Source organism: Nelumbo lutea, chromosome 4 (assembly GCF_056320005.1).
Source record: "Nelumbo lutea isolate HS-2025 chromosome 4, American lotus-T2T, whole genome shotgun sequence".
Classification (NCBI taxonomy): domain Eukaryota; kingdom Viridiplantae; phylum Streptophyta; class Magnoliopsida; order Proteales; family Nelumbonaceae; genus Nelumbo; species Nelumbo lutea.
This window is the reverse complement of record NC_142687.1, coordinates 24120157-24131018: the sequence shown is the minus strand read 5'-3', so window position 1 is coordinate 24131018 and position 10862 is coordinate 24120157. Positions and strand designations below refer to the sequence as shown.

The 10862-nt window shown below is 35.5% G+C and overlaps 1 long non-coding RNA gene across 1 annotated transcript; it reads right to left on the bottom strand.

Annotated features, from left to right (window-relative positions):
* Positions 1-4763: 4763 nt before the first annotated feature.
* LOC148854657 (uncharacterized) lies at positions 4764-6110 on the bottom strand. The gene is made up of 2 exons (XR_016113410.1): positions 5365-6110; positions 4764-5021 (listed from the first exon to the last, which is right to left on the bottom strand). It is a non-coding gene; the product is annotated as an uncharacterized LOC148854657 (long non-coding RNA).
* Positions 6111-10862: the final 4752 nt, after the last annotated feature.

Sequence of the window (10862 nt, the reverse complement as noted above, 5' to 3'; positions counted from 1 at the left end):
TGTCTAACAGATCTGATCGGATCTGTAGTTAATAGTGTCGGATTGGAGTTGAATATACCCCGATTCGAATATGGTCTGATCTGTTTGCATCCCTATGCGTAGGGATGTCAATGGGTTAGGTCCGACCGGACAGCTGTGAGGGTACAGAGAACTTGGAGAGAATAGAGAGAGACTTGAGAGAGAATGTGAGAAGTTGTGAGGGTAAAAGGAGGGAGAGGAAGAAGCATAAAAACAAGCATGTGTTAGAAAAATAGAGTATGTCCTTTAAGCTAAGGTTTAAAGTATTGACACGTATTGGCTAATACATATCATGCAGATGGCTTCTCGATATGCCCTTACAGGGGTTGTATCGGGTCAGCCACTGGTTTAGAAGGTAGTCAGGCCTTAAAGTGATTTCTCTGAACCGGTTTAAAAAGAAAAGAGTAAAATATATAAAAAAGCACCGACATGGGCCAATACACTGAGTATTTCGATATTTAGAACCTTGCCTTGGCTAAGAATATACCACGTGTCAAACTTCAGGTGGCTAATATACACCTTCCCAATGCTTTTAAGATTATGGCTATAAATTACAATCACTCAATACATTGTAGGCGGAGACGAAATTTGATTGTAAACAACAAATTGCAATATAACCCAACTCAATTTATGCTCTAGCCTGGTTTGAATTAGGCTACGGCTACGCCCTCAAAAGATAACTTGTGATTATGGTGTGGATCAAAACCAACCGATTCAAGATATTTTTACAGTACTGAACAATGCTAATCCATAGTATGAAAAGCCAAGGAAAACGAAATTATAAGGTGCTGAACCATGTAGTATCACAGGGGGGTTAAAGTTGAAGAGGCCTTGGAGCATATAGGGGTGAGGAAAGTAATTATGCTCTCTGCACTTGCATATTATGGTTTTATTCCAACCTGTGTTTTTATCCTTGTAATCAATGCATTATATGTTTTCCGCTTCTGTAAATCAACTTCCATGGCCAAAGTTTTTAATTTTGAAATTTCAAATGGCCTTCTTGTCTTTGTTACATCAATCTGCATGAAAAACTTGAGGAAATATCGTGTTAATACCAAGGTTTTAAAAATCAGACTGGACACAGAACGATTTTGGGGACTGGTTCCCAGGTCAAATGGTCCGACCACCATCTGGTTTTAATGAATGGCCTGTTCTGATTTATAAAAATAAAAATATATATATAATTAAAATAAATATGTGGCCAAAAACCCTTATCTGGGTTGATGTTCCACCACCCTAGTCAGCAGGTTGCTGACCAACCTAACAGTTTTTGGCCCAGGAATGGTTTTAATGTGAAATGTAACTGGTTGACTGATTGGTTCTCAGGTCAGACCCAAAAAAAAAAAAAGAACAAAAACCAGAAAAAAAGTAGGAACATCCAATCAAAACACACACAAAAACAAAAAATCCACCAAAAAATATAAAAGAGAAAGGGGTTTCTATTGTGAGATGGAGTGCAGTATACTTATCCAAAGAGTTGGAGTGCAGTCTATTTATCCCAAAGAGAAAGCTTTCTACATCAACCACCAGCTGATATCATTAGTTTGACGCAGTGATAACAACAGTGAACTGAGTTGAACCAGTACGATCCGGCTCCAGGTGGGATCCAAGATCGGTTTTTATGCATTATGAGTTGAATTTCTGTTAGAAATTCAGAGTTGCACTTTGTGGGGATTTGGGCTTGGTTGCCTACTCCATCTATCTAGCAAAAAATTGACTGAAATTCTCCTTGGCTGTGAATTGTGATATACTGCTTTCATGAGCAGACCTCCCATGGCCATGGACCATGGCCCCATGAACCCATGCAACTAGGCTTTACAAGGAAGAAATAAAGTTCGCAAAAGGATATTGGCAAAGGATATATCTTATGTAGGTTGTAGACGTTTACCATAGTCTCATCCATTTGGATAGCTTTAATTTTTTTGGTGGGACATCGCACGCGGGAACGCTGCACCGTGTGCAACTGGACATGTGGCAGTTGCACATTGTGTGGGGCTTTTGTTTGGTTTTTCAGTTTTAACCAAATAATGCTTAATCAAACAGTTGAAATTAAAATGGACCAATCAGATTCCAAACCCCTATTCCTGCAAACCAAACTGATCCTCGATAAATCTTCCTGTCCAACTTTGTGATTCAACATAACAAATGGTAATAGAGGCTAAGTCTTAAAATCCTGAAGTTGGTTCTTTTCTTATTTCCTGAAAATCATTGTAGATGCATTATTGTTCTATTTTAAATGATGATTTCATATTTAGATCCAGTTTGGTTCGTGGGAATAAGGGTTTAGAATTTGAATGGACTATTCCGATTCCAACTGTTTGATTGGGTGGAATCAGAATCTCATTCCCATTCTTGATGGAATGACATTCCTCCATTTGAGAGAATAGCCATTCTCTACCCCTCCTTTGGGAATGAAATCTCATTTCTGCTGACTCCCATTCCTATATAAATTAAACAGATTATAGGAATGGACCATTTCAATTCTAACTGCATACCAAACGGACCTTAGAACTGTATGAAAAAAAGAGGTCGGTCTGAAATGCCAGCACCTCTGTTTCTCCACTAAATAAAATTAACGAGTTATGAGTATACCACTTTAATTAAATTATCAATTGATATCATAATCATGTCACATTGGTTGTGGTCCAGCTTTCATGATGGATGATGCTTAAATATGGCATACCCCACCATGACCATGTCATTAGTTAGGTGAGCCATGCTAATCAGCTGCCAATAATAACCTCATGAATAAGGCCACTACGTCCTCAAGATTCATGGTTCATATCAGCAAAAATTAGTTAGAATGGAGAACGGAAGCCTGTAATCGGACTGGATTTAGGTTGGATACATGCACATCTACATCTAATAATCTGATTATCGTATTTTTTGGATCCGAATCCAATATGTCAGATACTGATCAGATTTGGATTGAGTTCGCATCCAATACAATTTATTGTGCTGAAAATGACAGAAATTAAAAAAAAAAAAACCAATTAATTTTAACTTATACATATATAGCGAGTGTATATAAACCTAAAATAGCAAGTTTATTGGCTATGGATTTTATATAATTGCATATAATATATATATATATAGGTCTGACTATGATATTGGAAAAGTTAATAACTAATTAACGGGTACATAAAAATTGTATGCAATCAGGTGGTATTCCTCAAAATTCATTCGGAGAGATTGATTGGTCAAAGTTCTTTTAATATCATATCAAATGGGGTTAAATTTACATTCAAATATAATGCAAATTCTAATATTCAAATATAGGATAATTTGATTGGATACCGAACTGGGTACAGATTTTTTTTTTTTTGGTTGAGTCCATTGACAACCCTAAAAGAAGAAAAGAGACTGAACATGGATGTTGACAAGGGACCTGTAACAAGAGGAAAGGACAAACAAAGCCCATCAAATGTGTATTCAATTGATTGCATTGTTAAAGGATTTTTCTAATCAACACGCCATTTCCCCATAACACATTAACAGTATATATAGGTTGGTCTGCTAATGTTAATCCGATCATGCTCACCACATTATTGTATGGATTGGACATCTAGAATACAATGATATGGGGTTTGTTGGTCAGCTTAACAGGAAAGTTGGATTATTTGGAGTGAGAAATGAAATCATCTGTGAATTGGCAGCAGCGAAAGGATTGATTTGTTTTCGCTTTTAATATGAGATGAAGTGAAAGGGAATGATAATCTGATATATTTGATTTGATTTCTTTTTTTTCATTCCTTTTATTGCCATGTCATATAAAATGAAATCTATTGGCTCCAAACATTTATTTTCTTTGTATTTATTATTATTTTTTTTAGGGAGGGGGAGGGTTTAACTGTTCAGTTTTATGGGAATGAGAAAATTTAGGGTGCCGAAAAAATATGGTATTTGAAGAGTTTTGATTGCTCACAATTCACATGTGAATTTTGATAAATATCACCCGATTGGTTACAAGTTTTTTTTGGATATCATATCTTTCTACAATCATAATCCCATCCTCTCGAAGTGCAGTCATGGCTAAGGTTATAACTTAATGGACCGACTCGCAAACAAATTTTAGTTTGATGGGCTTGAATTTGCCTTCAACTTCCAAGCTGCCACCAGCCAAACCTTGCACCTGAGGCCTATGTGCCATAATGGTTTAATTGATCAAATTCAAATTCAGATGGCGTCTATTCAAATATGATTCAATAATAATTTGTGATATCTTTATTCGATCCATTTATGTGTTAGGATATCTAATTCAAATTCGATTTGATTAAAAAAATTAAATTATATAAAATAAAAAATATATATTAAATGAAATAAAATAAATAAATAACAAGTTTATCTAACTTGACTTCCATTTTTTTTCTAAGACTTGGCTTCTAGGTTAGGGTTATCAAATCTCAACCAGACTTATAAAGTTCAAGAGGGGTAGGTTGAATGCACTATTTTAATTTCTAGGGTAAATTGCTAAAACCTCCCCTAAAGTTTCTAACCATTGCTGAAACCTCTCCTTAAATTTGATAATTGTAATTACCTCTCCTAAACTTTTGACATAGTGGCAAATAGACCCCTTCTGTGAGAATCCTCTAACAAAAAGTATGAAAATGTTCAAAATACCCATACAATTACTATCAAAGCTAGTTTTTACCAAAAAAATAATAATAAATACTTTATAAAGAACAAAAAATAGAGAATTTAAAGTTGCATTGACTGATTGATATGAAGGATTAGAAATAGTTGAATTTCAGAAATAAAGATTGCATCCAAGTGTTGAAGTAGTTTTTAATTACAGATTTAACGGATTGGGGTTGTAATATATTTACAATTGACACTGAAATTATTGTCTCCTCTTTGGTTTGTAGTTCTTACATCGGGCTTAAACGGAACGGAAAGACCATGCTCATTGTCGGCAATCGGCAATTCGGCATAGAGAAATCATACATAGAGACACTGCGACAGAAAGTTGGCACATGTCTTTTTCATGGGTCTTGTCACTTCGTCTGTAGCGCAAAGAAAAGAAGTAAGAGTTTCATAACATTTCACTAATACACGCACTTCTACAATAATGGAGAAGAGTTATTAGGAGAAATGGGCCAGTACTGGATGATGCATGTTTACAGTTAATTAGATGTATTAGAAACTTTAAACATGCATGTCTCCTACATATCAGGTCTATAATATCTTTGATTTAATGAGTCTGGGGGAAACTCTTCAACCAGTTATATATCTCAAGATCAACATCAAGATGTGGGCTATATGAAGTTATAGAGTGGAAGCTACTCATACTCAGTCCACTCGGATCATCTGAAGAGATATACTACTTAAAACAAAAATTCAACTTACCAATAGCAACTACTTGTACACCCAGCAGCTGAATTTGTCGGGATTTTTTCCCTCCGGCCGGGGGTGGGATTGTAGCACATGGCTAACTTAATCACAGTAAATTGATGGATCCCGGCTTCATCAGCATATTAACGAGGACTGATCAATGTATATCCCTCTATCATGCATGGTGATCTTTAATCAGCCACCATGGCTTACCTTAGCCACCATCTACTATGAGCTTTGGAGCCCTGCTGGAAGGAAGTAAACATAAAGGCCAGTTCTTCCACAAGAACCCCTCTCTCTGCAAGTTCGACAACCATTCTCCTCGGCCTTAGAGAACCCCGACAAAGGGGACATGTGGCATGTCCATGTCCAAGCCATCTATCAAGGCAAACCTTGTGGAAGAGATGGTCACACCTCAAGTCTCCCATTTCTTCTCCTTCTTCAATCTTGCACAAGCACACAACACATTCTACCTCTTTCTCTAACTCTGTCTCTCTGCACTTAAAGCGGCGGACACCAAGTTCTTCGCTGCCTTTTGGAATGGAATGATCCAAAGACTCGATTTTGGAATCATGGAATGCCAAATCCCAGCTCCAATTCAAATGGGTTTGGTCCAAAATCCGGCATCTCCAAGTGAACAGTCGGGTGATGAACTTGGGGAAGAGTTTCTTCAGACAAATGCAAACGATGACAAGGGGAAGGACAACCAGAAACGCCATAATTGAAGGAATATGACTACACATGATTCATACACAGATGTTACTGCAGAGGAACTCGCAAAAGTGATATTTATATACGAAGAGAGCTGGAAATGATGCCCGTTTTTCTCGCTTGGCATCGTTATATGGAAGAACTCTGGTGTTGAGAAACTTGATGAAATGTGATAGAATAGATCAAGAATGAAGAGTAGGTCCAAATTAGAAATTGGGTGGCTCCCATTTGATCTGCTATCAATTTCTAGGACAAAAAGATAAACGAAGAATCAGCTAAAAGCAATAATTTCCTGTGTCTAAAGCAACCATACGGATTTCCATAAAATGATGTTCCTCTTACACATACGAGTCACATCCAAGGAAAATTCCCAGGTTGCAATAACCAAAAGGTACGTATAGAGCATGCTTTTAATGTTCAATCGCTGGTTCAAGCTCTCTCTTTTTCAGACCAGCTGTTTCAAGTTTCTAACGACTGTTGGGTGACATCATCTAATTGGTTTAAGGTAGGTGTCATTTGGCAAGTCGTTTGTGGAAAGATCTTTACGAACTTAGATTGCCACAAGATATATTGAGTTTTTAGGGTCCTGTCTTCAAAGAACAAAAACCGTTTAGCAAGTGCTACAAGATTCAGCCTTTTCAGTCTTTTGAGATCTTTCTGCGCATGCATCTTCTGATCGGATCAGCTTTTGGTTATCTCAAACAAAAAAGGCCAATTTTGGTCTTCTAAACTGGCTAATGCCCAAAAGACCATGAGGAAACACTTTCCAAATGCCACCTAATCTAATTGCTTTGCTTCTCATTTCTTAATGTTCCAAGGCTTTTCAGGGTGGAATGCTGAAAACATCCTTTCCAAGTTAAAAACTCACTTAAACATAGGATCATTAGAATTGCTTCTCCAATATCTTTTCAGCAATGCAACCTATTTTAACCAGAGCTTGGATCTCCTGTAAGCACAAACTTTGTTCACATAGCATCCAGTCACACATCAGGCCGTAGATTTATTTAAATTTATGGGGAGAGGTTCAAATTGTGCTGTAGTATTCCCATGCTTTCACAATGTGTATAGAGTTTCGCTTGCAGAGAATCCCATTGCCTGTAACCATTATTAAACGACATCTGAAAGGCAAACCGTTAAGAAATCCAGTTCAACAAATTCGGCATTTGACATCAAACCACAAGAGGTGCAACTCAGGTTGGCTCATCAAGTTGGCATTTTTCACAACTTCAGGTTCAGGCCTTCATGCTAGGGTCTTCTCACCAGAAAACTCACACATACCTCCTCCTCTTATTTCTCACAATACATGTAGTTCGTTATTTTTAAGTTAAATCCTAAAAAAATACAAAAAGCCAATAAAACCCTTTCTAGTCTTCATTGTCTCTAATAAAATCCATCACATACTCAAATAAAAACCCTCTTAAGTCTTAATTATTTCTAAAAAATCCATTATTACTCTTACCAATATTATTCTCTCTCTCTCTCTCTCTCTCTGCAATAGTCAATGTTTGTAACATCTTATCTCATCTCATTAAATCCTAAATCCCAAATCGATATCTATACATTAAAGCAAGGTTTTCCAAGCATACTTCTTTTTTCTGTTTTCTAATTTTTATTTTTTATAAATGTTATAAACGCTAACAGTTACAATGATGGCAATCTTGGGCACTCACAAATCGAAGAGAAGTTAACAAACTGGTAACCCAAAAAAGTTTTACCCAAGGTATTATTTCTTCCAAAATTTTCCCATAGAAAGTATTGTAGTAATAGTTCTAACTAGAGGTGGCAATTGGGCAGGTTGGGTTCAACCCAAACCCGTCTTGACCTAACCCAACCTGCCCGACCCGTGAATATATTTAATTCATTAAATGATACATATAAATTATAAAAAAAAGTGTAACATAAATTGAAGAAAAATACAGAAATTATAAAAAATAACAGTAATTATATGAAAATATTAAAAATTATAGAAAAATAATAGAATTTGCAAAAAAAAATTGCAAAAATTATATATAAAATTAAAACACAGAAATTCCAAAAAAGGAAACCACAAATTACAGAAAAATAACAAAATTGTAAAATAATATGACAAAAATTATAGAAAAATATAAAAAAAAAAAGAAGAAAGAAGAAATTATAGAAAAAAAAATTGTCATCTCTTTAGCTCTTATCTAGTTGAATTTTGCTCCTTCTCCTAGTGTAGAGCCCTGAAAACCTTCATATGATCAATTATAATGGAGAAGGCAAAAAGAGTTAATTCATCTTCATTTTATTTTATTTTGCCTTGATTTGTATAAAGGTGTACATCCCAAGCTTTCTTTCTTTCTTTTTTTTTTTTTTTTGAGCACAAAATCCCTTTTATAAATAAAGAAGTCCTTCAAATAATTAGGTTAGATAGTTAACTGATTTTTGTTTTATCATACAAAAGACTAGATTGAGTACCTCAAATTTTATATTTTCAATTTGGCAAGGCTGAAACTCATATCAATATCAGGATAAAGCACAAGATTTTTAAACACAAATAATCCAGGGGTTCTTAAGACAAATAAATACATAGTAGACTATTAAAAGTAAATTGTATAATCAAAATACAAACTATATTATAAAATTATTAACTTTTTATATATACATAGCCAAAAAATAAAATTAAAAATAATCAATAAATAACTTCAAACATGCAGATCTCCTACATATCAGGTCTATTATATTTATGATTTAATGAAGTTAAATCAAATTCAACATCAAGTTGCGGGCTATATGAATTTATAGAGCGGCAGCTATTCATAGTCATAGTCCACTCGGATCACCTGAAGAGATATACTACTTAAACAAAATTTCAACTTCCCAAATAGCAACTACTTGTACAGCCAGCTGAATTAGTCGGGATTTGTTTTCCTCCGGCCGGAGGTGGGGTTGTAGCACATGGCTAACTTAATCACAGTAAATTGATTCGGCCCGACTTCAGCAGCATACTAACGAGGACTGATCACTATATACCCCTCTATCATGCATGGTGATCTTTAATCAGCCACCATGGCTTACCTTAGCCACCACTACTACGAGCTTTGGAGCCTTGCTGGAAGGAAGTAAACATAAACGTCAGTTCTTCCACAAGAACCCCATTCTCTGCAAGTTTGACAACCATTCTCCCCGGCCTTAGAGAACCCCGACAAAGGGGGCATGTGGCATGTCCATGTCCAAGTCATCTATCAAGGCAAACCTTGTGGAAGAGATGGTCACACCTCAAGTCTCCCATCTCTTCTCCTTCTTCAATTTTGCACAAGTACACAGCACATTCTACCTGTTTCTCTAACTCGATCCACCTCTCTGCACTTGAAGCGGCGGACGCCAAGTTCTTCGCTGCCTTTTGGAATGGAATGATCCAAAGACTCGATTTTGGAATCATGGAATGCCAAATCCCAGCTCCAATTCAAATGGGTTTGTTCCAAAATCCGGCATTTCCAAGTGAACGGTCCGGTGATAAACTTGGGGAAGAGTTTCTTCAGACAAATGCAAACGATGACAAGGGGAAGGACAACCAGAAACGCCATAATTGAAGGAATATGACTACACATGATTCATACACAGATGTTACTGCAGAGGAACTCGCAAAAGTGATATTTATATACGAAGAGAGCTGGAAATGATGCCCGTTTTTCTCGCTTGGCATCGTTATATGGAAGAACTCTGGTGTTGAGAAACTTGATGAAATGTGATAGAATAGATCAAGAATGAAGAGTAGGTCCAAATTAGAAATTGGGTGGTTCCCATTTGATCTGCTATCAATTTCTAAGACAAAAAGATAAATGAAGAATCAGCTAAAAGCATTAATTTCCTCATGAAACTTGTGTTCTAAAACAACGATATGGGTTTCCATGAGAAAAAGTAAAATGATGTTCCTCTTACATGAGTCCAATCCAAAAAAAATCCTGGGTTACAAGAACCAAAAGGTGAGGATAGAGCTAGGGGTGTCCATGAAAAACCGATCGAAAGACTGAAAAACCGAGTTGAATCGAGAAAACAGAACCAGAAAATGCGGTTAACCAAATCAACCGGTATACATATTTATATGTATTTGATATAAATTTTTAATATATGTCACATATTTTCTACATATTATATATAAATATATATTCATTACATATATAAATATATGCATATATTATATTTATAATAATTTATTTATAAATATATTATATAATTTTATAATTTTTATAATATATTATAAATCATTTATTATTTATAACATAATATTTATACATATATGTATATAATATGTATTATAAATATAAAAAACCGAAGAACTGAATACCAGTCAAAAACCAGAATCGGCACACCGGTTAACCGGTGGTAATGATTCAGTTTCGGTTTGAAGAAATGGAAAAACCAGTGGTACCGGTTCGGTTGCAAAAATTGCCCATGGTTTGGTTAACCAAATCATGGACATTCGTAGATAGAGCATGTTTTTAATGTTCAACTCCTTACGCCTTTTCTTTTTCAGACCAGTTGTTTCAAGCTTCTAAGGACTGTTTCGGACATCATCTAATTGGTTTAACTTAGGTGCCATTTGGCAAGTTCTTTTTAGAAAGATCTTCCAGTTGACTAGATGGCCAAAAGACATATTAAGCTTTTAGGGGCTTGTCTTTAAAGGCAAAGACTATTTAGCAAGTGATTTGTTCTATCAGGCTTTTAAAAACACATTTAAAGGCTATTTATCATGCAAAAAGACCAAAAAGCTTCATTTGAAGCTTCCCAAAATTTAGCTTTTTCAGTCTTTTCAGATCTTTCTACGCATGCATCTTCTA